The sequence below is a fragment of the Ranitomeya variabilis genome, chromosome 2 (assembly GCF_051348905.1).
Source record: "Ranitomeya variabilis isolate aRanVar5 chromosome 2, aRanVar5.hap1, whole genome shotgun sequence".
Taxonomy (NCBI): Eukaryota; Metazoa; Chordata; class Amphibia; order Anura; family Dendrobatidae; genus Ranitomeya; species Ranitomeya variabilis.
Window position 1 is genome coordinate 90,791,083 of NC_135233.1, and position 14,922 is coordinate 90,806,004.

The 14,922-nt window shown below is 41.5% G+C and overlaps 1 long non-coding RNA gene across 2 annotated transcripts in view; it reads right to left on the reverse strand.

Annotated features, from left to right (window-relative positions):
• The window catches only part of LOC143804519 (uncharacterized), a 49,050-nt gene that overhangs the window by 3,454 nt on the left and 30,674 nt on the right, over positions 1–14,922 (reverse strand). The window contains exon 3 of one of the 2 annotated variants that reach the window (XR_013221041.1): positions 5,482–5,545. The exons of the other annotated variant lie outside the window; for it this stretch is intronic. This is a non-coding gene — a long non-coding RNA (uncharacterized LOC143804519). Of the gene's footprint in view, positions 1–5,481; positions 5,546–14,922 lie in introns of those variants that run through there. 2 annotated transcript variants of the gene reach the window in all.

Genomic DNA, 14,922 nt, shown 5'->3' on the forward strand with positions numbered 1-14,922 from the left:
TTACAGCCAATGAAAACCCAAATGTAATTATCTCAGTAAATCAGAATACTTTATAACATCAGCTTCAAAAATTATTTTAAAATCTGAAATGTTGGCCTACTTAAATGTATGTTCAGTAAATGCACTCAATACTTGGTCAGGGCTCCTGTTGCATCAATTACTGCATCAGTGTGGCATGGCATGGAGGCGATCAGCCTGTGGCACTGCTGAGGTGTTATGGAAGCTCAGGTTGCTTTGATAGCAGCCTTCAGCTTGTCTGCATTGTTGGTTCTGGTGTCTCTTATCTTCCTCTTTACAATACCCCATAGATTCTCTATGGGGTTAAGCAGCATTGGACTGGAGCACCTTGGGCCCACCAGAGAAAATCATTCTTGGGGCTCAATATGTAGGTACAGAGAAATAAATACAACACCACCAATTGTGCAGCAAAACACGCTAATATCAGGGTATAATATAAGGTAGTACACGTCTTAATTATGTATAAAGGGTTGGGGTAGCCCCCTCATAGAATATAAAGTAGCCCACTCATAGAATATAAGCAGCCCTCATATAGTATAATGCAGCCCCCTCATAGAATATAATGTAGCCCCCTTCATTGAATATAATGTAGCCCCCTCATAGAATATAATGCAGCCCTCCATAGAATATAATGTAGCCCCCTCATAGGGTATAATGCATCCCCCTGATATAGTGTAATGCAGCCCCCCACAGAATATAATGTAGCCCCCTCAGAGTATAATGCAACCTCCTCATAAGGTATAATGCAGCCCCCCATAGAATATAATGTAGCCCCTCATAGGGTATAATGCAGCCCCCCTCATATAGTATAATGCAGCCCCCCACAGAATATAATGTAGCCCCCTCAGAGTATAATGCAGCCCTCCTCATATGGTATAATGCGGCCCCTATCATAGGGTATAATGCAGCCCCTCTCAGGGTATAATGCATCCCCCCTCATATGGTATAAATCAGCCCCATTCATAGGGTATAATGCAGTCCCCCTCATAGGATATAATGCAGCCCCCTCATATGGTATAATGCAGCCCCTGCACAGATGCAATACCTAATGAAACAGCCAGCCTTCAATCAGGGATTGGCCGTGTGGTACACCAATGCACTAAGATACATAATCTGTATGTGGCATGTTCACACAGGGAATGCAGAGCATCTGGTTCTCAGCCTATTAATGATGCCCTATGGCGGGCTGCCCAGTGCTAACTATAATGCATCCTGTGTGAACAGAGGCCACAGTGTACAGAACCATTTGGGCCCAACTGCACCCTGCAAAAAAATACAACTTGCAAAACAAAACATATAAATATATGTAAGGTATTGGTTGATATTCTGGCCATAATATGTAAGCTGGCAACCCACGTCACGGGTCCTTACTTTTTGCCAGTCCTACTCTAACATGAAAAACACCAAAAAAGGAAAAATTCAAGAAAACACACCAAAAACAGGCAGAGATGCTTACCTGTCTAAATGGGCCTCAATACAAATGTACAAGCAGGGTGCAGCGGACCCAGATAAAATAGCAGATGCACAGGTGCAATACCTAATGAAACAGCCAGCCTTCAATCAGGGATTGGCCGTGTGGTACACCAATGCACTAAGATACATAATCTGTATGTGGCGTGTTCACACAGGGAATGAAGAGCATCTGGTTCCCAGCCTATTAATGATGCCCTATGGTGGGCTGCCCAGTGCTAACTATAATGCATCCTGTGTGAACAGAGGCCACAGTGTACAGAACCATTTGGGCCCAAATGCACCCTGCAAAAAAATACAACGTGCAAAACAAAACATATAAATATATGCAGGGTGCAGTTGGGCCCAAATGGTTCTGTACACTGTGGCCTCTGTTCACACAGGATGCATTATAGTTAGCACTGGGCAGCCCACCATAGGGTGTCATTAATAGGCTGAGAACCAGATGCTCTGCATTCCCTGTGTGAACACGCCACATACAGATTATGTATCTTAGTGCATTGGTGTACCACACGGCCAATCCCTGATTGAAGGCTGGCTGTTTCATTAGGTATTGCACCTGTGCATTTGCTATTTTATCTGGGTCCGCTGCACCCTGCTTGTGCATTTGTATTGAGGCCCATTTAGACAGGTAAGCATCTCTGCCTGTTTTTGGTGTGTTTTCTTGAATTTTTCCTTTTTTGGTGTTTTTTATAATGCAGCCCCCTCATAGAGTACAATGCAGCCCCCTCATAGAGTACAATGCAGCCCCCTCATAGGGTACAATGCAGCCCCCAGAATGTAATGCAGCCCCCTCATAGGATATAATGCAGTCCCTTCATAGAGTATAATAAAGCCCCCTCATAGGGTACAGTGCAGCTCTCCTCACAGGGTATAATGCAGCCCCCCTCATATGATACAATACAGCCCCCCACGTAGGGTATAATGCATCCCCATAGAGTATAATGTAGCCTCCCTCAGGGTATAATGCAGCCCCTCTCATAGGGTATAATGCAGCCCCCCTCATAGGTTATAATGCAGCCCCCATCATAGGGAATAATGTAGCCCTCTCATAGGGTAAAATGCAACACCCTCATAGGGTATAATGCAGCTCCCTCATATGGTATAATGCAGCCCCCCTCATAGGGTATAATTTAGCCTCCTCATAGGGTACGATGCAGCACCCTCATAGGGTATAATGTAGCCTCCTCATAGGTTATAATGCAGCCCCTCATATGGTATAATGCAGCCCCCTCGTAGGGTATAATGCAGCCCCCCTCACAGGGTATAATGCAGCCCCCTTGTAGGGTATAATTCAGCCACCATCATAGGGTATGATGCAGCCCCCTTCAGGGTATAATGCCACCCCCCTCATATGGTATAAAGCAGCCCCCCATAGGGTATAATGCAGTCCCTTCATAGAGTATTATAAAGCCCCCTCATAGGGTATAATGCAGTTCTCCTCACAGAGTATAATGCAGCCCCCCTCATAGGGTACATTACAGCACCCTTCATAGGGTATAATGCAGCCCCCCTCACAGGTTATAATGCAGCCCCCATCATAGGGTATAATGTAGTCTCCCGCAAGGTATAATGTAGCCAGCCTCATATGGTATAAAGCAGCCCCCCGTATAGGGTATAATGCAGCCCCCTCATAGGGTATACTGTAGCGTCCCTCAGGGTATAATGCAGCCCCCCTCATATGGTATATAAGCAGCCCCCCTCATAGGGTAAAATGCAGACCCCCATAGGTTATTATGCAGCTCCCATCATAGGGAATAATGTAACCCTCTCATAGGGTATAATGCAGCACCCTCATAGGGTATAATGCAGCTCCCTCATGTGGTATGATGCAGCCCCCTCGTAGGGTATAATTTAGCCTCCTCATAGGGCACAATGCAGCACCCTCATAGGGTATAATGTAGCCTCCCCATAGGGTATAATGCAGCCCCCTCATCTATATATATAATTGTCTAAGGGTTTTTCCGTCTGTCTGTCTGTCTGTCTGTCTGTCTGTCTGTCCTGGAAATCCCGCGTCTCTGATTGGTCGAGGCCGCCAGGCCTCGACCAATCAGCGACGAGCACAGTATCGACGTAGATGTCATAATGGTTGCCATGTCAATGATGATGTCATAAAGGTTGCCTCGACCAATCAGCGACGGGCACAATCTGCCGTGAATTCTGGAATCATCATTGTCCATATACTACGGGGACATGCATATTCTAGAATACCCGATGCGTTAGAATCGGGCCACAGTCTAGTATGATATAATTCAGCCCCCCTCATTGGGTATAATGCAGACCCTCTCATAGGGTATAATGCAGCCACCATCATAGGGTATGATGCAGCCCCCTTCAAGGTATAATGCCGCTCCCCTCATATGGCATAAAGCAGCCGCCTTCACAGGCTATAATGCAGCGCCGCTCTATGATGGGGATACAGTTGAATGTGGTGTGCACTGGAACAGCGCTGATGCCGGGCCCCCTGACTTACTTACCCCATAGCGGCTGCGTGGGCTGGATGCCCCTGGGGGAGTGGGGGCCCTGGTGTGACCGCCCTGATAGCAGGCAGTGTTAGCCACAGCCTGCAGCTAACACTGCCCAGCATTAAAATGAAATGAATATTCACTCCTCCCCACACCCATGGGGCATGGGGAAGAGTGAATATTCATTTCTCTTTAGCAGCGCAGAAAGGCTTTAGCCGCAGCAGCTGGCTTCTGCCTCCTGTCACCCGCTGCTGCTCCACTGGCACCGGGCAGGGCCCCCTGACCCATGGGACCATAGCAGTTGTGTGGTGTGCTGCTATTAGCGACACGCCGCTGGCTGGGGGCCTCTGGAGCAGTGGAGGCCTGAGGCAGCTGCCAGCCTGTATACTAGCAGTTGTCAGTGCCTGGACCCACCAAAGAATCCTCTGGTATTCCAGTTGGCCAGTCTGACCCTGGGGTTAAGGTCAGGCGAATTTGCTGGCCAATCAAACACAGTGGTATTGTTGTTTTTAAACCAAGTAGTGGCTCTTTTGGCAGTGTGGACAGGTGCCAAGTCCTGCTGGAGAATGACATTTCCATCTCCAAATGGCTTGTCGGCAGAGAGAAGCATGAAGTGCTCCAAAATTTGATGGCAGACAGCTGCGCTGACTTTAGTCTTGATAAAACACAGTGGTGCTACACCAGCAGATGACATAGCTCCTGAAACATCATTGATTGTGGATACTTCACACTAGACCTCAAGCAGCTTGGATCGTGGCCTCTCCACTCTTCCTCCAGACTCTGGGACCTTGATTTCCAAATGAAATGCAAAATTTACTTTCATCTGAAAACAACACCTTGGACCACTGAGCAACAGTCCAGTTCTTTTTCTCCTTAGCCCAGGTAAGACGCTTCTGGCATTGTCTATTGGTCATAAGTGACTTGACACAAGGGATGCGTCACTTGTAGCCCATGTCCTGGATCCGTCTGTGTGTGGTGGCTCTTGAAGCAATGACTCCAGCAGCAGTCCACTCCTTGTGGTTTACCCTCCTTATGGAGTGTGTCAATGACTGCCATGTGGACATCTGTGAAGTCAGCAGTCTTCCCCATGATTGTGGAGCCTACTGAAACAGACTAAGAGACCTTTTTAGGAAGCCTTTGCAGGTGTTTTTGTTAATTATTTTAATTTACTGAGATAATAACTTTTGGGTTTTCAGTGGCCGTAAGCCATAATCATTAACATTAACAGAAATAAACTCTTGAAATAGATCACTCTGTTTGTAATGACTCTATATAAAATATGAGTTTCACTTTTTTGCATTGAAAAATCAAAATAAATTAACTTTTGATGATATTCTAATTTTGTGTACTTGTGAAAGCACATACCGACCATTTTGAGTGTTCATGTATAAGGGTATGTGCCTGGAAAGACGGGCTTCTTTCAGGTATTGGTAAAGTTGATTATGAACGGGTTAACATAAAATTCTTAAATTGTATCAGTAGCAGATATCTCGGCTTTCACTTTTTAGCTCACCAGAAAACCTTGAACTTCTGCTTTCCTGCGATCTCTGGCGTTAGAAGATTTGTACACACGCTGATACTTCCATACTTCCCTGTAATGAAAATGTTCTACAAAGTGATAAAATAGTGGCATTTAATAAGTAAGTTATGTTTGGCAACAATCCACAGCCACAAAACCTCTCTAATCCATTCTCCTTCTACTGCATTAAGAAAATTACTTTTATTCATCTATGTGATATCTACAGAGAACAATCTTTGCTTACAAGAGTTCATTTAATTAAATGCTTTAAGAAATGGATTTCTATATTTGCAGGACATTTTATAACAACATTTCAGAAAAAGAAATATATCGGTGTGACATCTGTTCTCATATATTCACAAGCTCTCGCCGTAGTAATCATCGCGGTGCTGATATCACACATTGTAATTTGCCTTTAGATGTTATAAAACATTATATTTTATGTAATGGCTATCTATCTTTGTCTTTGTTGTATTAAAGGGAGTGTGATCTTCATTTAGAAATATTATAATTTTTTTTATTATTATTTTTCAGCTGAAATTTGATTTTTATTACATTACGTGGAACCATGTTGAAGGAATGGAATTATGTGACTTGAAACACTAACGACTGTATGAACTATACTGTTTCATGCATCACTATACAAAATGCACAGAATAAAACCCCAGTTTAAAATTTTTGCATGGTGTTCGGCATGATTGGCATTACACTAAACCAGTTAGGATTTATCATACGGTCATGTACATGACTATGAAATTGGAAAAATAGCAAAAAAGGAAACCATAATAGCACACTGGACTGCCCTTGTGTTATTTTTTCAAATGTCCTTTTCAGCTGCATGCCAGCCACACCATAGGGTCTTTAATACTTCAGTACTGGAAACTTCATAATTCGTGCTGCTATCTTCAACATGTTATCTTTATCTATTATGGTACCCCAACAGACCTCTCCTCACCAATCCTTAGCATACTTATACAGAAAAACTAAAAAGTATAAACGTGATTTCTCCCCAAACCAGAATAAAAGCATGATTTTGCTGCCCTCATCTCCTACAGCAAACTAAAACTGCTCTCTTGGTACATTTGGTAAATATTTCTAGAAACTGTCTTGATTCTCATGCTCTGCAACTTGCCATCTCCTTTATTTCAGTGTGCAGTTTCTCTTTATCAGTATTTTGCCAGCACTATAGGTGCTGGAACGTAATTTACTAGCATATATTACTCTTGTCATTATACATTGATTTGCCTGTGTCAAACTAAAAAAATGCCTTTCTGTTCTACTCGCTTGCAGTCCGACAGTAAGGCATGCACAGGCAAAAAAAGCGTAACCCTGCCCATACTTCCTTTAATCCACTTGATCTCTAGTCTGCTAGAGATTGATTATACTTGACAGCCGGCATTGGACAGCAAGTAAGACAGACGGGAGATACATAATGGACATAATTTCTGAGGGTTTTTTTGTAGGGGACACAACATAATTTTGAAATTAATTGATTTGTAGACTACATATTTGGGCTCTTTGACACCAGCATATACATCTAAGGAGTCCTATCGGATGTTGTATCGGATAGCAATCAACAATATTAGTCTATGGGGCAGTACTGATGCTTTTTTTCCCATTCCAATATGGCATGAGAAAAAAAATCACAACACGCAGAGAGTTGCTCCACAAATTGGAAGACACGCACCCATTCAAGCCTATGGTTGTGTGTAAAACATCAGATAGCACTCAGATGTCATCAGAGTGCAGTATGACATCCAATGACTCAGGCAATGTAGAAGATGGAGAAATTATGCTCTCCATCTTCTCCTCACCTGTGATGCAATTCTCTCACCTGAAAAAATCGGATCACAGTAAGCTGACACTGATCAAAATCGGATCAGAGATTGCACGAGACAATCAATTCTCGTATGACCCCAGCCTACAGCATATTATCCACCAAATCAGAGCGAACTGCCTGAAATAACACTGACCATTGAAATGAAGATCATAATTGCTTATGTAGGGTTTTACGCTCTCAGGTATTATGCAGCATTCACACAGGCACTGGATTCTTGTATCACAACAATGTGACATTTATTTTTCACAGGTTGCACAGCGCCAACACAAAACCATGAGCATAAATCTCTAGCCTTCTCCAGGTAACTGAACAACACAGACCCCGGCTCCTCACACACGGCTGAGCTAGTCCCAATCTAGTTTAACCACTGATGCTTGTAGTTTGGTGCACTCGGCCTGTGCAGTCTCTTCTCAGAGAGGGATTTTAGCTTGTCTCTCTCTCTTCAGCTCAAACGCAAATCCGCTCTGGTCAGCTTCCCCAGCTGACTCACTAAGGTGACCAGGGAGCCTGGTTATATGCAGAGCCAGCCATGTGCAAATTATCAGCGCATGTAGAGCTAGGATATAACCCTAGGTTACCTGGCTTTGCTACACTTAATAAAAAACCCTTCATATGCTTTACATAACAATTACACAGTTGTGATACCTGCATATGTCACAGAAAGACTAAATTCTTCATGAAACGTTCACTTTAACTTTTAAAATTTACATTGTATTTCATTAAAATTTATTTTAGGAATGTACCTTTGCAGAATTTTGGCCCAAAAAACTGTTGACAGCGTGCAAGGACAAAGCAATCATAATGTCGTACTGCAGAAAGTTTTGATGGACTCATTAAACTTGCCCCTGGAATCCTTCTAACTTCTGGGAAGAATGTTTCCACTAGTGTGTTATCCAGTTTGGCTTCCTACATCACATATGGGTTAGAAATCAGCAGGAGGTTATAGTGTTTGCTTGACAAGAAGCAGGTGTGAAGTATCCTGTAAGCAGCATGGGAGAATGGGAGCTTCCCCTACATTAAACTACATAACCTAATCTTTATACTCCACCCTTGAAGATTACCTTCTCAATGACCCTCTAATGGACCATATTTAATATAGTATCTGTTACATGTTATCACCACCTACAAAATAAATGTTCTTCTCTACACGAGCATCAGCCAGGTGAAAATGTTTTCTTCACTTATGGGATCAACTCTGGATTAGAGGTAATACAAGGTTGGGTAGAGATTATTTTTTGGAATTTTATTGGGATTCTACAAGTTTTTTCCAGAAAGATCACCACTATTGCTGCCTTCACCTTTATCATGGGGGCTTGCTGTATTCTGTACTGCATTAGTATTGTGACCTGGTGTTGATAAATACAGCTACCTTTTTCCTGTTATACGCCAATAAAGTGGTGAAACATTTGAAGAATTTCTTGGGCAGGCGTTCCGGAACATTTTGGCACATCTGGCCTGTACTGGTGTGAAAACACCAAAAGTCATCACATTTTTCCAAGAACTTTAAGTAGCTTCAGAAATCTGGTGAAAACCGTCGATAAATTGGTCCCATACGTTTTTTCAAACTTTGCGGGATTAATTTCCTACTATAGGATAATAAATAGAATGTAAGATAGAGTGGAAATATGGGGCTACATATGAGTGTAAAACAGGAAGGGGAAATGTCTGTGTTAGCATAGGCTTAGACTCCACTTATCAAAACGTATTATTCTATATTCATTTAAAAAGTTTTTACGGAGCTTTGTTCGGGGAGAGATCTGCTATAAGATTCGTCTAATAAATGCTTCAAAAATATTTGGAAAACTCTTCCTATTTATTTCTATACACCAAAAGCAAAACACCCTCACACCAAGGCCATATACTGGAAAACATATATATTTTATTGAATTAAAAACAACATATGTAACATATAAAATTATTGAAGGTAGTGGCCACCAGTGCAGGAGCAATGGTGGGTCACATGCAGGTAACAACCTCAGTAGACACAAAGGTAAAACAACAGAGAGTAATCAATGGCAGAGCATATGTGACAATGGTTATATGACAAATGTCTAAGTATTCCTTCAACATGTAGTGTAGTAAATACATACACATATAGAGTATAATACAATGCCCTTGGACCACATTAAGCAGCTGAAAGCAGCTTGGCAGAAATACTCACATACCACATAAGTATAGCGTCTAAATGCTGGTATAATTACCGAGAGGAAGAACCCGAGGACCCACCACACCGGACGCGCGTTTCGCACTGAAATGCTTCGTCCGGACGAAGCATTTCAGTGCGAAACGCGCGTCGGGTGTGGTGGGTCCTCGGGTTCTTCCTCTCGGTAATTATACCAGCATTTAGACGCTATACTTATGTGGTATGTGAGTATTTCTGCCAAGCTGCTTTCAGCTACTTAATGTGGTCCAAGGGCATTGTATTATACCCTATATGTGTATGTATTTACTACACTACATGTTGAAGGAATACTTAGACATTTGTCATATAACCATTGTCACATATGCTCTGCCATTGATTACTCTCTGTTGTTTTACCTTTGTGTCTACTGAGGTTGTTACCTGCATGTGACCCACCATTGCTCCTGCACTGGTGGCCACTACCTTCAATAATTTTATATGTTACATATGTTGTTTTTAATTCAATAAAATATATATGTTTTCCAGTATATGGCCTTGGTGTGAGGGTGTTTTGCTTTTGGTGTGTCAGTATTAACTTACCTTCATGGCTTCATTAGGGATATGATTTTGGTGTTTTTTTTATTTATTTCTATAGGAAATCCACTTTGCTATTCATATGAGGAGGGTTTTTTTCCTTTTTTTCCAGAAGAGATTTTGAAAAATGCCGGGTTGAAAAAAAAATGGCACTTTGAAGCAGATCTTTATGTAATCCTCTTCGAACTTAGCACTATCAAATCAATAGGCTGCAAAAACAATTCTTCCAAAACTCTTCAAAACTGCTTCAGGAAATACTTCCGGAAAGGGAAAACTCCTCAAGATCATTCAAAGAAAGGACGATTACCTAAAACAGTTTCCATTGAAGACTCATTGACTTTATTGCCTAAAAATCTCTGTGTGAACATACAGTATATCACAAAAGTAAGTACACCCGTCACATTTTTGAAAATATTTTATTATATCTTTTCATTGGACAAAATTGAAGATATGACTCTATGACACAATGTAAAGTAGTCAGCATACAGCTTGTATAACAGTCTAAATTTGGTGTACCCTCGAAATAACTCAACACACAGCCATTAATGTCTAAACGGCTGGCAACAAAAGTGAGTCCACCCCTAAGTGAAAATGACCAAGTTGTTCCCAATTAGCCATTTTTACTACACAATGCCAAGACTCATTAGAGTTACAAGGTCTCAGGTGTGAATGAGGACCAAATGTGTTAAATTTGGTGTTATTACTTTCACACTCTCTCATACTGGTCACTGGACTGGAAGTTCAACATGGCTCCTCATGGTAAAAAAACTCTCCGAGGATCTGAAAAAAAAGAATTCTTGTTACAACTAAAGATGGCCTAGGCTATAAGAAGATTGCCAACACCATGGAACTGAGCTGCAGCACAGTAGCCAAGGACCATACAGCTGTGTAACAAAACAGGTTCCACGTCAGTAATGGAACATCCTCCTACTTCCCGTGCCTCCCTGGGCCCGTGTGGACAAGGGCTGTCTGTTTAAAACTGTACCAAGCTGACCTTCTATGTCTCTAGTGGGTGCAGAACGTCACATTGGTGAAAGTGGGGAGACCGAATTACTTGTTCCTTCTAGCGAAATAGTGACGTCAGGCGGGGTGGCGAGGTACGGGTTCATCACAGTCATTCATAAAGCATAATGCACCTCCATAGTCATCCATGTACTATAATGCCCCCCCATACTATGGGGAGTCATCCATAAAATATAATGCACAGCCCATAGTCATCTGTGCACTATAATGAACCCCCAAAGTCAGCCATAAATTAAAATGGACTGCCCTTGGTCATCCATAAAGTATAATGCACCTCTATAGTCTTCCATAAAGTATAATGCACCCCCATGGTCATCCATAAAGTATAATGCATGGCCCATACTCATCTACAGTATAAACTATAATGCACCCCATAGGCATCCATAAAATATAATGCACAGCCCATAGTCATCCATAAAGTATAACACACCTCATAGTCATCCATAAATTATAATGCACTGCCCTTAGTCATCCATAAAGTATAATGCATAGCTCATAGTTATCCATAAAGTATAATGCCCCCCATAGTCATCCATAAAGTATACTGCACCCCCATAGTCATCCATGTACTATAATGCACCCCAAAGTCATCCATAAAGTATAATGTACTGCCATTAGTCATCCATAAAGTATAATGCACTGCCCATATTCATCCATAAAGTATAATGCACCCCATAGGCATCCATAAAATATAATGCACAGTCCATATTCATCCATAAAGTATAATGCACCCCTATAGTCATCCATAAAGGATAATGCACCCCCATAGTCTTCCATAAAGTAGAATGCACTCCATAGTCATGTATAAAGTATAATACACCCCATAGTCACCCACAATGTACCATGGACCCCCATAGTCATCCATAAAAGACAATGCACCCCATAGAAGTCATCTATAAAATATATTGCACCCCATAGTAGTCATCCATAAAGTTTGTGCATTTGTGTCTGGACATGGTATCGCATGTATGGCTGCATTTTCTCTTTGTCAGTGATGTTTTTTTACCGCAGAATCCAGTTTCAACAAATTTTTCTAAACATTTGATTCATAGCCTCCAAATGCCTTAAGAGAACATGTGTAACACTCTGAGGTTTCTTAGGACTGTATTAAACCTATTTCAAGCTCTTTAACACAAAGTCTAAGTAATGTTAAAGCAACTTAATTTTTTATATTATTTAAAATAAAAAAAATGTGCAAAAATTATATCTTTTGGTGACTTGTCAGGCAGACTACAATGTGAAGAACACTGGACACTGGTTCAAATTGACAGTGTTGCTGTCAGAGGTAACATCATATTGCTGTTACTGAGACTAGTGATATGCCATATATTCCATAAAACAGTGGGTGACCAAGGTGTGAAAGTGAACTATACCTGACCAACTCAAGGGCTGACCAAAGTGTGAAAGTAAACAGTGTCTGATAAACTCAATGACAATGTCTTAGGGTACCGTCACACAGTGCAATTTTGATCGCTACGACGGCACGATCCGTGACGTCGCAGCGATCGTATGATTATCGCTCCAGCGTCGTAGACTGCGGTCACACGTTGCAATCACGGCGCTGGAGCGATGCCGAAGTCCCCGGGTAACCAGGGTAAACATCGGGTTACTAAGCGCAGGGCCGCGCTTAGTAACACGATGTTTACCGTGGTTACCAGCGTAAAAGTAAAAAAAAAAAAACCGTACATGCTCACCATCTGATGTCCGTCTGGTCCCTTGCCGTCTGCTTCCTGCTCTGACAGATCCGGCCGTACAGTGAGAGCAGAGTGCAGCGGTGACGTCACCGCTGTGATCTGCTCTCACTTTCCGGCCGGCAGACAGTCAGAGCGGGAAGCGGACGGCAAGGGACCGGACGGACATCAGATGGTGAGCATGTACGGTTTTTTTTTTTTTACTTTTACGCTGGTAACCACGGTAAACATCGGGTTACTAAGCGCGGCCCTGCGCTTAGTAACCCGATGTTTACCCTGGTTACCAGCGAACGCATCGCTGGATCGCTGTCACACACAACGATCCAGCGATGTCAGCGGGTGATCAAGCGACGAAAGAAAGTTCCAAACGATCTGCTACGACGTACGATTCTCAGCAGGATCCCTGATCGCTGCTGCGTGTCAGACACAGCGATATCGTAATGATATCGCTAGAACGTCACGAATCGTACCGTCGTAGCGATCAAAATTGCACTGTGTGACGGTACCCTTAGGTAAACTATTACAGACCAATTCAAATCCCCCACACTGTTTTTAAATTTGCAGTTCTGTATTTATTCATGAACTCTTGTGAACTTTTTTCTTCAGCATAGTCACTATTTTTTTTAGACATACAAAATCTTTTTCCAATAAATAATTTGATCAAATTGCCCTTTTTACCAAAATTATTTTATGGTGTCACATGTCTTGCATTGTTCATGCGTCTGTGGTGGAAGCAAAGCTGAACTTTGGGATCCTGAAAAATGCAGCAAGAACCACAGCACAAAATGCAGCAAAATATGCTTTTTGTAAGCAGCTGCTTTACTGCAAAGAGAGCAAGTTTTGCCTGCAGAAAAAAGCAATGTGTAAACATAGCTGTATATTTCTAATTGGAGGTATTTGTTAATATTATTATTACACATACTACATTTTGGGGATGGGAATACCCCCTTTAAGTCTGTTTTTATTTACTGTAGGCTAAAAAATGTTTCTACAAGAGATATCTTTCTGTCTTTATTGTTTGCCTGCCCAAGTTTTCATAATCATATTCTGCAGTATTTACCTACAGTATTTACATGGTAGCTATCTCTTTATGAAATTATTTGTGATTCTCCAGAGATTTGTTGGAGAAAGTAAATCCTATGATTTTGCAGGGATTTGGTGGAGTAAAAGAAGATTACGAATATTTTATGAGCTCCCGTTTTTCAGGAAGGGCGAATTTAAGAAAATGATTGTTTCTAATCCTTATTACTTAACCATACTCAAAGTTATTAAAGCAGTTTTCCTGGACTTATTTTTTTTAATCAATCAATTTAATGTGAAGTGTTAAACATATTTGTAACTTCTTATGACATTATTCTTATGGATCAGCCAATGTTGATGGAATTTATTTGACCTAATCTCCCTCTGCGCTTGGTCATCTACAGTACATCAAGTACTTTACAGCTATCACATGCCCATCCCCACCAAAGGAAAATACAAGAAGGACATGGGGCACTAGGAGAAGAGGGTTGGGGGATTGGTTTGTGAGTATATCTTATTTTTTATTTTTCTACCAAGCGTGTAAAGCAAACATGAAAGAGAAAAGAGATTGGCAACCCCTCTAATCCAGGACCAAATCCAAAGATTGAGAAGTTGAAGTATGCTGGGCTTAATTTATGCATGTGAAATTAATGAATCATTTACACAATGATGGCTCTTCCCTGTTTCAGGATACTTGTAGGGAAACAGTAGTCTTAGATTGTGGACAATATAGAGCTAAAGGAACATTCTATAACTTTATCCAAGCATGTTCGCTCATCACTAGCTGGAACATGCAACACAAACTGCGCTCCAGTAAATGCAATAGAAAGTTCAATGCAAACAGTATAAACAATTCCTACCATCAGGTAATGTCTTTGAGCTTATGTATATTATAATGTACATATGTAGCTGAGATGAGATCAGCGGAGTAGCAGAGCTAAATTTATAACTACACATTATGCAATTATCTGTATTGCCCTGATGATAAAATAGACAATTTCATCTTAGTTACTGTGGTTATATGACGATACTATTGAAACAGGGTACTACAGGTAGAGTAGTACACTGACCTCAGAATATTTCTTGTGCATCCTACCCTGTATTGCATAAATCATATAGTATATCTTCAGTAATTTTTGTATATTATAGATAATAATACTT